Below are 18,371 nucleotides of genomic sequence, written 5' to 3' on the forward strand. Positions count from 1 at the left end.
TAGGCTAATCGGCCGGTAACTTGTCGGCTGCGTTCTATCTTTATTCGGCTTTGCGAAAGGCAGCACGGTCGCCGATTTCCAAATCTGGGGAAAATGCTCCGTCATGAGGCAGGCATTGAACAATTTTGTTGTGTAGATGATGGCTTTTTGAGGGAGATGTTTGAGTAAAATGTTGTGAATTTGATCGCTTCCCGGCGCCTTGTTTGTTCTCAATCGCCTGATTGTGACAGCAATCTCGCTTGGCGTAGCAAAGTGAATATCTTCAGCGTTTGTCTGCTTTGCTTCCCTCAAGTCTCGTAGAGAGTCAGCTACGATCCGGTCTGTAGCCGGGTCGGAAAGGCCGTCTGTAGCGGCGTAGGCTCTCTCGAACCCGTCGGCGAGTGTTTCAGCTTTTTCTTGTAGCGAAAGCGCCGTCCCGGGGCCGTTCAATTTCTGTAGCGGGGGGATTGTGAAATCTTTATGTCTAAGCGCGCTGGCCATTTTCCATAGGGAATTATCCTTCGGCGTGAGTGATGCGACTTTTTTGTCCCAAAGTTCGCGCTTGAGTTCTGCGATTTCGGTCTTGATTTCCCTCTGCAGGCAGTTATAAGCTGTCTTGAAGTATTCGTCGCGTGTGCGGTGAAACATGCGTCGCAGGCGATTTTTCTCCTTGATGAGCGATAGAACGTACTCGGGAAGCTTGATCGTGTATGGGTGTATTTCTTTTAGAGGAATGTGTGTATCTTGTGCTGTTTGAAGAATCTCTGTGAGAGTGCTTGTAGCTGCGTCGATTTCTTGTGGCGAGCGCAGAGTTCCCGAAGTGAGATGAATTCGTTCGTTGACTTCTTTTTTGAATCCTTCCCAGTTTGCATCCTTTTAATTGCGCTGTTTTCTGGGGGTCCTTGAAGTTGTGCCGCCTATAGTAAAGCTCACGGGCAGGTGGTCCAATGACAGCTCGTCTAATGTGCGCAATGGAGATATTGTCTTAACATTTTTCTCATTCTGTGGGCGGGGCTGGGGGCGGGGCTGTGGGGGCGGCACGGGCTCGTGCTGCTGTTGGGCGGGGGCGGTGTCTCCGGCTACGTTGGCCCATGTGCGTCCATCCGTCCTCGGCTGAGGAGGTGGTCTGCTCGGGTTCTGTTCTACCGGTGGGCGTTGGGCCCTTCTGGCAGGTCGCTGCTGTATGGAGGCGACGTACGCTACCCGCTTGGGGCAGCCTCTGTAGTTGGCGGGATGCGGGCCTGAGCAGTTGCAGCATGCGGCGGGCTCATCTCTTGTCTTCTTGGGGCATTCTGCCGAAGCATGCTCCAGTAAGCATTTAACACACCTTGCTGTGTGCGAACAGTTTCGAGACCCATGCCCGAAGTCTTGGCACCTGTAGCACTGGGTGCCGTGCTGTAGGTGATTGCTCCTGTGCTTCTGGAGGCGAATGCGGCAGTGGCACAGATATTTGACGGCCGCACGCAGCTGTCCCATATTGACTTCCTTATTGAAGTGTGCGTAAGTATAAGGGATACTCAATTGAGGCGGTCATCTTAACCACCTTCACTGCTGGGAATCCTTGTGATTCCATATCTGCCATGATTTCTTCCACTTCAACGAGCGGCAGGCCCTTGATCACGGCCTTTTTCATTTTTTCGGCTTCGGCCGTGAATGTGTGGAAGCCGCGAGCCTCCGCTCGCAGTCCATTGGTGAGGGCGCGATGGTCCTCCATCGTGCGCACGAAGATGTTGGCCGTTCCACCCCTGTTGCACCTAAAAGAGAAAAGTTTACCAGCCCCCAGATGTCCTTGGACCGAGGCTGTTATCTGGGAATGCGTCATGTTCCCTAGGGTCATCACCACCGGGGGAACGCGGTCTCTCCTGCCAGCACCTGCGGGGGAGAAAGTATGATTAGTATTGGCACGCTTTATACGCGGCGCGCCAGCGCCTTCGCTTACCTCAGGCAGCTCTTCAAATCGGTTGCCACACTGGAGCGGTTGTGGTCCCCGTGGGGACATGGGCCTCTTCACGGGGTTGGACGGCCTCGTCCAGCCTCCATTCTGGGGGGCAGCCGTCTCCATCGGCTCGGGGGCGCCACGTAGGCCAACGCTGGGCCTATCGGGGGGCGCGTGGGGGCAGGACTGGGTCCTGTTGCCCAAGAGGGGCCTGCTGCGGGCTCCGTCATCTCGGTGGCGTCGGGCGTCGTAGGAGCCGTGGTGGTGGATAGTCTCCGGTTCCTTGGGTCCTCGGGGCGGGGCTGTGGTGCGGGGATCGTAAGGCGCACGGTCCCGGTCTTAGTGCGAAGCGCAATTTGGTGAGCGCCGGGTGGTACCACGACCGGGGAGTCCTCGTGGTCAGCGGGGAGCATCCTCGTCGGGAACAGCTTGACTTGTGGAAGTCGGTGCCTCCTCTTAAAAAGGGAGCACGTCTCGGGTGCTTGCAAGCGGTTTGTGGGGGCCAGCGTGGATCTTCGTAAGTTGAGTGTTTTGCGTAGAAAAGTGATGCCTTGAGAAAGGCAGTTGGGGGCGCGAGCGCCTGCTCAGGGGGCCGGCGGGATTTCTCCGGCCGGCAAAAGTAGCGGGGCTTGGCTGAGTACACAAGCCAGACAAAAACGCTTTTGTGGTTGTATCACAAACCAAAAAAAACAGTCTCTAACTCAATCAATCTATCTATGATCTATCATTCTATCTGTATAAAATTTAGAGTTTTTTTGGAATCTCATATTAATTTAATAATACCATGCCGCCGGCTACAAGTACGGCAGTACAAAATTACTATCAAAAATAATGACTCATTCTGAATAATGAGTATTCTTCTATGAAGTTTTCAACTAAGCAAGCAAATTTTTCGTCCTACAAAAAGTTTTAAAAATCGTTATCTACATTGTGATTTTCATACAAAAACTAATTGTATCACATTCAAAAAGTGGATCGTTTTCCGATTATTAAATGATCAAAGTGTGAACACATCTACTATAACAGTGATTCTAAAAACAAAATCTTATTTGCGTGACAAGTGACATTTAAAGCCATAGACTTAAACCTAATGAAATATTGTTCTGGATGTCACTGAAACCAGAGACAATATTTTGAATTTGAATTGAAGTGGGGGCATTTTTGAACCCAACTTTCTTGTAAACTGTGAACAAAATGTCTAATACCCAAACACGTAGCAATAAATCAAACCTTGATAAAGAGGACAAACAAACTATGGATAAATTTTTTGATTATATCGACAAAAAGTTTGATTCTTTAAAAAAGGATATAATTCAAAAAATTGAATGTCAGAATACGGAACCTATAAAAAGTATTGAGTACATAAGTGCTCAATATGACAAAATTATTAAAAAATTGGATACAAATAATAACAAAAATAAATCAATCCAAAACGAACTTGAAAATATAAAAAAAGAGCAAGTGGGAAAAAACGCTACAATAAAAAAAATGGAACTAAGACTAGATGAAATTGAATATACATCAAATCTGCACTACCTAGAAATTGCAGGAATTCCACAAAAAAGTGGTGAACAACTGGAGGAAATTATAAAAAAAGTCGCATCTGCAGCTGGAGTTCAAATCAAACACGCTGATATAAACAATGTGACCAGAACTACAGACCGAAGACTTAATGCTCCGCCAAAAATCCTAGTAAAATTTACAGAAATTAAACTAAAAGAAATCCTTCTATCTAAAAAAAGAGAAATGGACCTTAATTTACTAAAGGATTTGACAAACGAAAAAGTGTACATAGGTGAAGTAATAAGTCCCTACAAAAAAGAGTTGCTTTGGAAAGCAAAGCAACTAGCCAAAGAAAAAAATTATGAATTTGTTTGGATCAAAAATGGGAAAATAATGGTTCGTAAAGGTCATGATCAAAAAATTTTGTACGTAAATCATCTGGACGACCTCGATAAATTAATATAACAAATCACTTACTTGAACACACCAAACTGAAATACCTACTGAGAACATGGATAAGGAAACAATAACTACAAACAAACCAGATGAACTGCTAACTCTTAAAAACAATTTTAATATATTAAATAAAAATATACGAAGTATCAACAAAAACTTCGATGAACTTCAAATACTAATTAAGAATCTAAAAATTAATCTTGATATAATTATCCTCACTGAGTGCTGGATAAAGGATAAATATTCACCCTTACATATTAATAATTACACCTCATATGCAACCAATTTGAATTACACAAAAAATGATGGTGTGATAGTGTACATTAAAGATGACACTAAAACTGAAGTCAATGAAATAAAATTCCCAAATGCAAACTGTTTGAAAATCAAAGTGGGTGATGAAACCACTATATTAGCTCTGTATCGATCACCAGCTACAACTAATATTAATCAGTTTCTTGAAACGCTTTCTAATGAACTCAATCTTCTAAAAAACAAAAAAAATGTCTTCCTCATCGGAGATATAAATATTGACATACTAGAAAACGGTCATCCAAATAGAACTGATTATCTGCAAACACTGGCTGCCCACGGACTTGAAAGTTTGATAAATAAACCTACGCGTGTTACAAATGACAGCAAATCTTGCATCGACCACATATTCAGTAAGACTGTTAAACCAACCAACTCTATCATATTCACCTCTACTATAACCGACCACTATACAACAATTTTATCTATTACAAAAAAGAAAATACAAAGATCGCAGCCCTACCCAATTATCGTGCAGAAGACAGAAACCATATGGAATGAAGTAAAACAACAATTACTAAATACAAACTGGATAAACCTACTGGAGAACCTTGATACAAATAGTGCCTGGAGTAAATTCATTGAATATATAACTCATACCATCATGTCAAATACCAAATCAATAGAAAAAAAGATTTCACATAAAAATCAACATCTTAAACCATGGATAACCCAAAGCGTTATAAATTGCATTAGAAAAAGAGATGAACTACACAGGAAAGTTAGTTTAAATCCTTGTGATATTTTTATACAACGATATTATAAAAGATACAGAAATATTTGCAAAAATGTTGTACGCAATGTCAAAGAAAATTATTATAAGAAAAAAATAGACGAATGTAACAATGACCCACGCAAATTATGGAAGATCATTAATGAAATTACAAGTGCAAAATCATCCCATAACAAAAGCATAGATGAACTAACAATTGAAAATACCCAAATCTCTTTCGAAAAACATCCGGACAAAATTCTCGAATACGTAAACGAATTTTTTTTCAAATATAGGGTCAAAATTGGCAAAGCAAATCAGACATCCAAAAACAAGCATTTTACCAGAAGAAAAGGAAAGTATGAACCAGATAGATAAATTAAAGTTAACTAATGTAACCAATATTGAAATCAGAAACGCAATTGTATCCCTCAATGTTAATAAATCATCGGGAAATGATATAAACTCAAATAAAACAATAAAACAACTCCAAAATGAACTGACCTTCCCTTTGACATACTTGGTCAATCTGTCTATATCTACAAATGTATTCCCTTCATGCCTTAAAAAAGCAACAGTTATACCTATACATAAAAGTGGTAACAAAAAGGATATATATAACTACCGACCCATAAGTCTCTTAAGCTCCTTTTCAAAAATCTTGGAAACTGTAATGAAGAAACAAATTGTTCATTTTCTTGAACAAAACAAATTATTATCACCATCCCAATATGGCTTTAGGGAAAATCTAAGCACCAATGATGCCATAGAAAATCTAACAAGCATAGCCATAAAAAACATAGATGAAGGAAAAAAGTGTTTGGCTTTATTCATAGATCTTCAAAAAGCTTTTGACACAATAGACCATAAAATATTACTAACTAAGCTAAAAAAAATAGGAATGGCCGAAACAACAATGAACTTATTAGAGTCATATATAACAGGGCGAGAACAACAAGTACAAATTGGCAAACAAAAGAGCAAACTACTATCTTTAAACTATGGCGTCCCTCAAGGAAGTGTACTGGGACCGATCCTATTCATTATCTATATCAACGATTTAACTAACCTTACCATTAAAGGAAACATAATCAGTTTTGCTGATGATACTGTTTTATTATTTCAAGAAGAAAATTGGACGGATACATTTAATGAGGCTGAAAAGGGGCTTAGTGCACTTCAAAATTGGTTTAAAATCAACTCGCTTACCCTTAATATAAGCAAAACAAAATAAATAACATTTTCAATAAACGCAAGGAGCCAATCAATAAAATCACTAGAACTAAAACTACACGAATGCCATGGAAATAATATACAATGTTACTTCCCCGTCATCGAAAAAACACAATACATAAAATATCTCGGAGTAATAATCGACGAAAATCTTAGATGGGACCTACACATCAAAGGTATTACGGAAAAACTCACAAGCCTTATATATTTCTTTAAAAATCTAAGAAACGTATTAAATAAAAAGGATATGAAAAAGGTCTACTACGCATTATGTCATTCTCGAATTGAATATGGAATCATAGGATGGGGATCTGCTACACATACGTACCTACACAACCTGAATACGATTCAAAAACGAATCATAAAGACCATATTGAAAGTACCAATTAGAACGCCTTCAATTGAAATATTCAATTCCTTTGACGTACCAAATGTACAGCAAATATATGCCAAAAATATATTATTGAAGCTCTTCAAAAATAACAAATCCTCTACTAGACTGTGTATGCATAACACTAGATCGAACAAAAATGATATAAAAAATATTCCAAGTTATAAAACCACATTCGGACAAAGAAACTATACATACTTTGCAACAAAACTCCATAACATCCTTCCCCAAGACATAAAACTAATAAAAAATCCTAATGAATACAAATCATTAATAAAAATATGGCTGAAAGAGGTCAATGAAAAAACCCTAATGAAAACACTAAAAACGATATAGAAGACACTAAAAACGACATAGAAGACACTAAAAACGACATAGAAGACAAATAAACCATATTTAAATAACTTTAGTCCGCCTCGGCACAGGACCCCCTAGTGAGGAGGACTAAGAAATACAATATTTTATATTTAATTTCACCATTATATTTTGTATGTAACAATTATTTTATATAGTCGCTAAAATAAAATAAAAAAAAATAAAATAAAAATTTTATTAACTTAATGAGGAAGTCATGATCGATAGTGTCAAACGATGCACTCATATCTAAGGGTGAGATATATGCTAACTTACTTATTCTATAGATATGGAAAGTTATGTCTGACAGCATGCTTAGTAGTTCGGTTTTTGTCAGTGGAATTTTATATGAATCAATCAAACCCGCAGAAAGGTTGTTTGAAATGCAATAGAACTTGTCAAGACTAATGATAACACGCTTTTATTTCTGTTAAATAAATATGCCCTAGTAACATCAAAGAAACGAAAAATTCGGACGGCTTTGACGATAAATGTCGAAACCAGAGGAGAATTATGCGGAAATTAGAGAGGCCCCATTGAACATAAATTCTTCTGTAACATCAAGAGATGAGTGGATCCTTGCTCAAAAACATTTCACGAGTAAAATAAATAAACTACGAATTGACCTACAGACTGAACCATTGTTTGAGCTCCATTCCCAATTCACGTTATTTGTAATTCCTTCAGCACGGGTGACTTTCCTGAAACACTGAAGTCAGCTGTAATTATACGAATACTAAAAAAACCAAAACTAGACGCCGATAACTTGGGTTAATTTAAAAATAAAAAAAACCACAAAAATATATTGTGTAATCAGTTTTAATGATCTTAATTGAACTCGTGAATTCTTATGTGTTCCGAAAGAAGAGAAGGACCTTCTGGCTACCTTGTGCTAACCACGAAATCAGCCCTGAGTCAGTTCCAGCAAACGTCCTGACTACAACAGTGAGCAAATTTAGATTTGACATATTGTTTCTTTATTGACAGCTTATAATTATCATTCATTTTTCTGGAATTTGGAAGTTTCTCTTCCACGCAATATTGCCGTATTTCTTATACTTACGTCAGTTTCAAAGTGAAATTCTTACTATAAACCACTATTACCTATGGTTCAGCTACGTTTTTTAAGGCGGTTAGCTTGGTCACGAAAAAGAATAGTTTTCTTTCATATTCTCAATGAGTTCTCAAAACTTACTCATCAAATCTGGTATTTCCAAATTTTCTGAAAATTCCAGCCAGCAACGTAATTAGCCTTATTACACTTGGCGCTCACAGCAACAGAATACACCTCAATAGTAAGACTTTTTGAAGAAAACCTAATCAAAATAAATAAAAAACAATCGCTTTACTTAAAATAAAAAAGTAGCCGGTCGTGACGTCATTTCAAACAAAGTACTTAAAGCCTCCCGATAGTAGGCATCTGCGCAATAACAGCAATCTGTAATGCATTCCTTAGACTTCAAAAAGAATTTAAACAAGCTAACATAATATATTTATATCGAAACCAGGCGAAGACCCAATTTTAACAGAAAATCGTCGATATATCCCAATTGGCTTTCTTCCTTGACAAGGACTATTTTACCGAATTACCAACATGGATTTTGAGCTAGGATTATTTTATGTCGACAAAAGTCTTAACATCGTATACAAAAAATGTGTTATATCTGTACACAATAAAATTATCAGTCCAACAGAATTTTTTTGTGTGAAACTCATGTTATTTCTTAAAATTAAGGCGTATTAACGAAAAATAGAAACATTTATAAAAATAAGTTTATAAAATATATATATAATAAGTTAAAAGAAAGATCTGTTACATGAATCATAAAATTAATATAATCGTAATTGGGAAATTGTATGTGTATTTTGAACATGTAATAAAGAGAATTGTTACATAAGTCATAAAAATGGTATATTTTGTCATATATAATGTACGGGAAAAGTAAGCAAAAGAACAACAATTTGTTGTCAAATAACTTCATCATTGATGATATGCCGTCAAGCCTCACACGCTTCAAAGGTCGACATAGATCCAAAACATCAGATCTTCTTGCACACTTAAATGCATTGGTGGCAGGCAGAACAGATTTGGAATCCTCGATTCTGATAAATCGCCTAAAACGCCTAGGACCTGAATTCCTACAAGAACTCAGCCTGCGCAGTCTGGTTCTTAGAACCCTGTCACAAGTAGTGACTTTCTTCCAAGATTCGTTCACACTGGAAGCTGCCGACAAGGAACTATCGTCCAACAGTCGAAAAATTTTAGCTGCCAACTTTAAGGGCAGTTTACCAATCAGGTCCAAATGTACAGAAGCCGCGCGAGCAGCTTCCACCTGGGTGAGTAAAGAATTGAAAAAATCCATGGCAATTATTAGGTACTTCTAATAGTTGACTCAAGAAGAGGTTTGTATAAAATTTAGAGTTTTTTTGGAAGCTCACATTAATTTAATAATACCATGCCGCCGGCTACAAGTACGACAGTACAAAATTACTATCAAAAATAATGACTCATTTTATTTACTTAATGAGGAAGTCATGATCAATAGTGTCAAACGATGCACTCATATCTAAGAGTGAGATATATGCTAACTTACTTATTCTATTTATTGTTATTAAGTTTAATTTGTAGAACTCCATTTTATTTTTTTATTTTTTATATATACAATAATATTATTATTGGGTTTATAAAAACAGTTTATTTTTAAACAAGTTCTGCTGTGTAATTATAATTACTTATTCTATAGATATGGAAAGTCATGTCTGACAGCATTCTTAGTAGTTCGGTTTTTGTCAGTGGAATTTTATATGAATCAAACAAACCCGCAGAAAGGTTGTTTGAAATGCAATTGAACTTGTCAAGACTAATGATAACACGCTTTTATTTCTGTTAAATAAATATGCCCTAGTAAAATCAAAGAAACGAAAAATTTGGACGGCTTTGACGATAAATGTCGAAACCAGAAGAGAATTATGCGGAAATTAGAGAGGCCCCATTGAACAAAAATTCTTCTGTAACATCAAGAGATGAGTGGATCCTTGCTCAAAAACATTTCACGCGAAAAATAAATAAATAAAAATTAACCTACAGACTGAACCATTGTTTTAGTCCCATTCCCAATTCACGTTATTTGTAATTCCTTCAGCACGGGTGACTTTCCTGAAACACTGAAGTCAGCTGTAATTATCCGAATACTGGAAAAACCACAACTAGACGCCGATAACTTGGGTAAATTTAAAAATAAAAAAAACCACAAAAATATATTGTGTAATCAGTTTTAATGATCTTAATTGAATTCGTGAATTCCTATGTGTTCCGAAAGAAGAGAAGGACCTTCTGGCTACCTTGTGCTAACCACGAAATCAGCGCTGAGTCAGTTCCAGCAAACGTCCTGACTACAAAAGTGAGCAAATTTAGATTTGACATATTGTTTCTCTATTGACAGCTTATAATTATCATTCATTTTTCTGGAATTTGGATGTTTCTCTTAAAAGCAATATGGCCGTATTTCTTATACTTACGTCAGTTTCAAAGTGAAATTATTACTATAAACCTGTATTACCTATGGTTCAGCTACGTTTTTTTAAGCGGTTAGCTTGGTCACGAAAAAAACAATCGCTTTACTTAAAATAAAAAAGGAGCCGATTATGACGTCATTTCAAACAAAGTACTTAAAGCCTCCCGATAGTAGGCATCTGCGCAATAACAGCAATCTGTAATGCATTCCTTAGACTTCAAAAGAATTTAAACAAGCTAACATAATATATTTATAATGATATTTTCCTTGTGATTTGAATGACAGTCAATTAAAACACAATTGAGTTTCTCTGTAATGAAAGAAGAGGTTTATTTTGTTAATCTCACAAGAGTTACATACAGAAAAGCATTCAGTAACAAAACATTACCTGTAATGAAAGAAACGACATTTAATGTTATTAAAATTTATGTCAATTCCAATCACAATCACGATAGCAATTACAAATTATTTCCATCAATCTGTCATGTCACAACCCATAGATTATTTTTACTATGTCACCTTAAATTACAAAATATCGAGTCGACTGTGTAGGTACTGTGGCGCACATCCAGCCAGTGACAGTCCACGACACACACAGCCACAGTGACGAGAAAAGCTCGGCATTGCCTTGAATTAAAGAAAATTATAATTTTCTTTACATCTCCCCCCCTAGGGAAGACAATAAACCCCAACCTATTAAGTATCCTCTTTTTGGTTCATTAATGCAGGTACTGGAGTTAACTTTGAGATGTGGAAAAAATTTGATTCTGATTTTTGTCGACCAGTGTTTATCTTGTAAATTGAGTTCGATATTTTTTCTATAATTTTGTAGGGTCCAATTCTCAATTCGTCTAGCTTCTTCCTATTAAGTTTGTTTCAATTCTCCACAAAAACAATATCACCAACGTTGAAGTTGAAGTGTCTCCTGCTTTTATCGTAAATTATCTTGTTGTAATTATGTGACTTCATAGTATTTTCCAGAGCTTTTTTTCTGTCTTGCATCAAACTGATGTCGGTCTTCTTAAGTTTTAACTCATTTGGCAAAATCGTAACATCTGTGCCGTTAAGTAGGTACTGTGGCGCATATCCTGTGACAGTGTGCTCCGTTTCATTATAGATTTTTACACAATTATGTGCTATAGTTGTCCAAGCTACTTTTGTGTCATTTTCGTTAATTTTGCATCTAATTTTATTGACCAGTGTTTGGTTCAATCTTTCATTTAATCCATTTGAGAAAGGTGAGTTTACTGCAGTAAAAATTATTGGAATATTTTTTTCATCCAAAATTTTTTTGAATTCTCTAGAATTGAGACCCGGGTATTGGTCTGAGAGTATCATGCCGATGTCATTAGTTTCTGTGGAATTTACGAGTTTGATAAAATCATTGGTATTTTGAGTTCTTGATGTCAAAATATATGCAAACCTCGTAAAATGGTCTGATAGCAAGTGCAAGTATCTCTTTGTTGACCGTGAACCCCCAAAACCGCCTATTGTATCAATGGAACATATTTCAAAAGGTTTTGTTGCGGGACCCAAGTGGGACATCAATCCATATTTGTTTTGACCTCTTAATTTGTTCTTTAAACATACTAAACAACTTTCACAGGTTCTCTTTATATTGTTTGTCATATTTTCTGCTGTGTACAACGAGCTTATCATTTTTTGCATTTTTTTAATTCCTATGTGACCTAGGTCTGTATGAACATTTTTGATAAATACTATGCTGAATTTTTCTGATAGAATTATTTTTTCTCTTTTTTTACTTTTTTTTAATAAACATTATTCTTCGATATCAATTTATCTCTTCTGCACTGTATCTTTTCATTTTTCACCTGATCTTTTAAGATATCTTCTTATATTATTAAGTTGATAACTTTTAATTGCTCATCTTGGTTCTCATCTGGTTTTAAGACTGGGTTTCTGCTTAGGCAATCAGCTTCAATATTGTATTTACCTGGAGAATATTTAATTTGAAAATCATATTGTGATAGGTAGTATGTTAGATCTCCTAAGTCTTCATCAGTTCTTGATTTTATATTCATATTCTCTAATGGCTTGTGATCTGAAAAAACAGTAAATTTCTTACCTTTCAATAGATGTTGCCAATATTTAATACATTCTTTGATAGCTAGGCATTCCAGATATATAGCTTTCTTCCTTTTTTGAACTTCATTCAATTTCTTTGAGAAGCAAGCTACTGGTTTTTCCTCATTGTTTTTTTGTGGCTGTTTTAGGATAGCTCCCACTCCTAGTATACTAGCATCTGTGTATACATGTATAGGCAAGTTCGGGTCAAATATGGTTAATATTGGTTGAGAACATAAAATTTGTTTCATCTTATCAAATGACTCTTGGCATGCCATAGTCCAATCAAAGGTTTGACCTTTCCTCAAAAGAATATGCAACGGATCCAATTTCATTGCTATTTTTGGCACATATTTATGGTAAAAGTTTTTTTTTTTTGGGGTCGGAAAGTTTCTTATTGATATCAAGTTATCTTTCAGAGGTCTAACTGAATTATTTTGTATTATGTGACGCAAATATTTAACCGAGTCAGCTGCGAACGTGCATTTTGTAAACTTCAGTCTTAAGCCTTCACTTTCAATCGCTTGAAACAGCTGTGTTAGATGTTTGACATGATCTGAGAAAGTTTTTGAAAAAACCAGGATGTCATCTATGTAATTTACTGTGAAATCTCCGAGTTTGTGTTTCCGTATTATGTTACACATTATCCTCTAAAATATTGCTGGTGCAGTTTTTAAGCCGAATGGCAAACATGACCATTGGTAATGTCCTTCTTGAGTGACGAAAGCAGTTTTGTGCCTGTCTGTGACTCGCAGAAGAATTGACCAAAATGCTGAGTTCAAGTCTAGTGTTGAGAAAAACTTACAATCTCTTGTTTTTACCATCAGGTCTTCAATAAGCGGGAACGGCTGTGATTGAGGGACAACAATTTTATTTAAATCTCTGAAATCTATGCACAATCTAGATTTTTTGTTTTCATCTTTTTTATAAGCCAATGTAACTGGAGCTGCAAATGGACTATATGATTCTTCTATTATATTTTTTTCTAGTAATATTGAAATCTGTTTTTCAATCTCTTTTTTATCTTCGATTGTGCAACGATACGGTCTTTTATTGCAATATTTTTCCACTAACAAATCAATGTGTGCTTCATAATCTTTTACCTTTCCAATGTCATATTTGGCCTTTGCAAATACAGATTTATTCTTCACTATTAATTCATCAATCACTTTTTGTTGATCAAAGTCTAGATGATTTATATAAGTAATGAAGTTTTTTTTTGTAAAATTTTCATTGAAGTTTATTAAATTATTAGATTGGGTTTGATTAGAAACTATTTCATTTATTTGTGTTGGAGCTTTCTGACTGATTTCTAAGTTTTCATGTTGAATTAAGCTAAATTTTTGTATGCAATCAAGTCCAATTAAAAAATCGTAATCAAAATTTTCTTTGTCTATTACAAAAATATCTATATTTTTTTCAATGTTAATAATACTTACATCCAGTGATATCATACCAATTGCCCTTTTAACGCCATTAATTGTTTTTAAGTAAGTATTGTTCGAATAACCTGTTTTTTCATTGTTTATCTTCAATAACCTTGAGTTTATCAATGACACATTAGAGCCCGAGTCATAGATTCCAAATACTTCAACATTTTTATTTAACACTAACTTTACTTTAATTAATGGCGGCACTATTAGTTTTTTTGGTGCTCACATTGCAGTTCGCATTCTAATTCTGAATTATTAATGTGCTTTATTTTCCTCTTATCATTTTCATTATTATTATTCTTTGTTCTGAACCAACATAAATCTTCTGAGTGATAGCGCACACCTTTATTTATTTTTTCACAAATGCTACATTTTTCTTTCAACGGCTTAGTATCATCTTTCTTTCTCATATACTTTTTCTTCGAAACTAAATGTTTTAATTTGCCAAGTTCATTAAACAAGTCTTTTGTTTCTATAATCTCATCCTTGTTGATTCTATCTGTTATATCATCTGGTAAACCGGCAGCAATTATATCGGTTTAAGTCCCCTGATCAATTGTTTTTCTTACTTCAAGTAAAAGTCTTTCTTTTTTAACCGCATATTCTAATAATGATCCTGATTGATACTTGAAAGATAAAGCATACCTGCTAGCAGTCCAACCTTTATCACCATAGGTTTGCAGAAAGTTTGATTTCCAATCTAACCACTCTGATTGTAAACTAAGCTTTATCATCATGGACGAATACCAATCTGTACATGATTTGCCAAAAATAATCTGAAGATTTCAATTTTTTTTTCGTCCTTAGTAATGTCAAACCTTGCACATTCTGTTTCAAATACTTCCATCCAGTGACATGCACATATATTTTTTCCATTAAATTTTTCAAGTACAAACCTGTCAGCTAACTTTTTCATGCTTTGTTTTTCGTTTTTCTGCTGATTTTTTACTAATTTTTCCAAAATTTTCACTATAGGGTCTTCTGAACTCCTGTTATTGGCAATAGACACTTGTTCTTTGGTAATTTCCTCTAGAAATTGGTCCTGAAAATTCATGTTTTTATCCTCATCCACATATGTTTGTGAAATATCTTCTGTCATTTTTATCCATACACTTCTGGTTGGTGTCTTTTTTTAACGATTTTTTTCTGTAGCATAAGCCTTAGAGGTGTAGATAGGTTTGTGGAGTGATGCTGCTTGACATTCTTCAGGAATCAGGAAAACTTTGTCATCTTGTGTAACAATTGAGGTTATGGCAATAAAATAAGACTTTCCGTCTGTTGTTGGTTTTGATTGAAATGTAAGCTTCAACTTTTCCATATTGCGACAAGAAATGTCGTTTTATAATGATATTTTCCTTGTGATTTGAATGACAGTCAATGAAAACACAATTGAGTTTCTCTGTAATGAAAGAAAAGGTTTATTTTGTTAATCTCACAAGAGTTACATACAGAAAAGCATCCAATAACAAAACATTACCTGTAATGTAGGAAACGACATTTAATGTTATTAATTTTATGTCAATTCCTTAATCACAATCACGATAGCAATTACAAATTATTTCCATCAATCTGTCATGTCACAACCCATAGATTATTTTTACTGTCACCATAAATTACGAAATATCGAGTCGACTGTGTAGGTACTGTGGCGCACATCCAGCCAGTGACAGTCCACGACAAACACAGCCACAATGACGAGACAAGCTTGGCATTGCCTTGAATTAAAGAAAATTATAATTTTCTTTACATATTTATACCGAAACCAGGCAAAGACCCAATTTTAACAGAAAATCGTCGATATATCCCAATTGGCTTTTTTCCTTGACAAGGACTATTTTACCGAATTACCAACATGTATTTTGAGCTAGGATTATTTTATGTCGACAAAAGTCTTGACATCGTATACAAAAAATGTGTTATATCTGTATACAATATAATTATCAGTCCAACAGATTTTTTTTGTGTGAAACTCATGTTATTTCTTAAAATTAAGGCGTATTAACGAAAAATAGAAACATTTATAAAAATAAGTTTATACAATAAATATATAATAAGTTAAAGGAAGACCTGTTACATGAATCATAAAATTAATTTAATCGTATGTGTATTTTAAACATGTGATAAAAAAAATTGTTACATAAGTCATAAAAATGGTATATTTTGTCATATATAATGTACAGGAAAAGTATACAAAAGAACAACAATTTTTTTGTCAAATCACTTCATCATTGATGATATGCCGTCAAGCTTCACACGCTTCAAAGGTCGACATAGATCCAAAACATCAGATCTTCTTGCACACTTAAATGCATTGGTGGCAGGCAGAACAGATTTGGAATCCTCGATTCTGATAAATCGCCTAAAACGCCTAGGACCTGAATTCCTACAAGAACTCAGCCTGCGCAGTCTGGTTCTTAGAACCCTGTCACAAGTAGTGACTTTCTTCCAAGATTCGTTCACTCTGGAAGCTGCCGACAAGGAACTATCGTCCAACAGTCGAAAAATTTTAGCTCTCAACTTTAAGGGCAGTTTACTAATCAGGTCCAAATTTACAGAAGCCGCGCGAGCAGTTTCCACCTGGGTGAGTAATGAATTGAAAAAATCCATGGCGATTATTAGGTACTTCTAATAGTTGACTCAAGAAGAGGTTTGTATAAAATTTAGAGTTTTTTTGGAAGCTCATATTAATTTAATAATACCATGCCGCCGGCTACAAGTACGACAGTACAAAATTACTCAAACAACCCTCAGAAAGGTTGTTTCAAATGCAACAGAACTTGTCAAGACTAATGATAACACGCTTTTATTTCTGTTAAATAAATATGCCCTGGTAACATCAAACAAACGAAAAATTCGGACGGCTTTGACGATAAATGTCGAAACCAGAAGAGAATTATGCGGAAATTAGAGAGGCCCTATTGAACAAAAATTCTTCTGTAACATAGAGAGATGAGTGGATCCTTGCTCAAAATTATTTTACGCGTAAAATAAATATAGTGTCATATTTATACACAATATAATTATCAGTCCTACAGAATTGTTGTATTTATTTATTTATTTATTTTAAGAAAAGTTGACAATTAATCTTTAATTATACAACGATACAATAATAATATAATTAATTATGCCAATAAAGAAGTTGAGTGAAAAATATTTTGACTCTTAAAAAATATGTTCATGTAGATCAAAAAATATCGATTCTTAATATATAAATATATTTCTATATTATTATTCTTAGAATTAGTTAAACGTTCTTGAAAAAGCATTAAATAGCAATAAACTGAATACGCTCCACGATTGGTCGAAAGAATTCTGACGTCACATGTGTCGTGACTTGTACGTACAACGGATCACCTATGGTGCATCTCTTTCTATTACATTAGAGATGGTCGGTTTAGAGGAGAGGGGTGTTTAGGTTAAACGTTTATTTGGGCCAAATCACAGCCGGTCGTGGAGTTAAAGCTTCCAAGTAAGTATATCAAATTATTGATTGTGTTCATTTGTACGTTACGATAAATATAATGCATTTTTACAGTATAATAATCATTGCGTATCTACCCATCTGACATTTCGCCATAACCACTAGTTTTGTGCATGTATATTTATTGATTTCGCATGACATGATAATTATTCTCTACTCATTATAATATATATTATAATGTGGTGATGGCTTTTAAATATTTCATATTTTGTTTACCATATAATAAGGCACTGCTGAAAACCAGCTGCATTCCCGGAGAAACCCCTTTGTCAATAGGATCTATGTGAAAAAAATAGCTCCCATCTATTGTAAAATATTTATGTAGGTATTTGTTGTTATTATTATATAAAATTGATTTCTAAAGATACATATTCGTATAGTGCTTTATAATAATATGTCGTTTATTGCATCGCTTAGAAGTTTTTATTATTATACAACATGTCACATTACATGTGATTACACTTCAGGCCTCCGCGCAGAAAAGTCTCACAGTGAACTGGGCTGTAAACCGTTATTTTACTTTTGGTCTTACTTTTCTGCGTGGCGGTCAACAAATAGTGTCTTCAATACCGTGCCCGGCGGGAGAAGCAAATATTCTAACTTAAAATATTAATTTAACTATGAAATCTTAATCAATTTTTTTTTTTTTTTTAATAACATCAATTCTAATAGACGGTTAACATTTGTAAAAAAATACGGGAATCCCTATTGAAGAATTAATTTTTTTTCCATACAAAATGTTTAAGCGACGTGGTTCTCACAGTTTGAATGACGTCACACCCACACCCCGCCTCTTACCGCTCGGATTCTGCTCGTTTTGGCGGGTTTAATAAAAATAAGGTTTGAGAATTAATTTAACTATGAAAACAGACTTTAAAAAAAAATGGATACAATTTCCTTATTATGAACTTTCCACTGATGAATAGTTAATGGTGAGGTGTACAATGTCATAGAGATGTTCTCTTAAATTAATGTCTTGTT

At 35.2% G+C, this 18,371-nt stretch overlaps 2 pseudogenes; both read right to left on the minus strand.

Annotated features, from left to right (window-relative positions):
• Positions 1-1,748: 1,748 nt before the first annotated feature.
• Positions 1,749-12,279, minus strand: LOC149417195 (uncharacterized; annotated as a pseudogene).
• Positions 12,280-14,115: 1,836 nt separating this feature from the next.
• Positions 14,116-15,227, minus strand: LOC149417196 (uncharacterized; annotated as a pseudogene).
• Positions 15,228-18,371: the final 3,144 nt, after the last annotated feature.

This window comes from Hesperophylax consimilis, chromosome 15, assembly GCF_061612785.1.
Source record: "Hesperophylax consimilis isolate HC1 chromosome 15, BYU_Hcon_1.0, whole genome shotgun sequence".
NCBI lineage: Eukaryota > Metazoa > Arthropoda > Insecta > Trichoptera > Limnephilidae > Hesperophylax > Hesperophylax consimilis.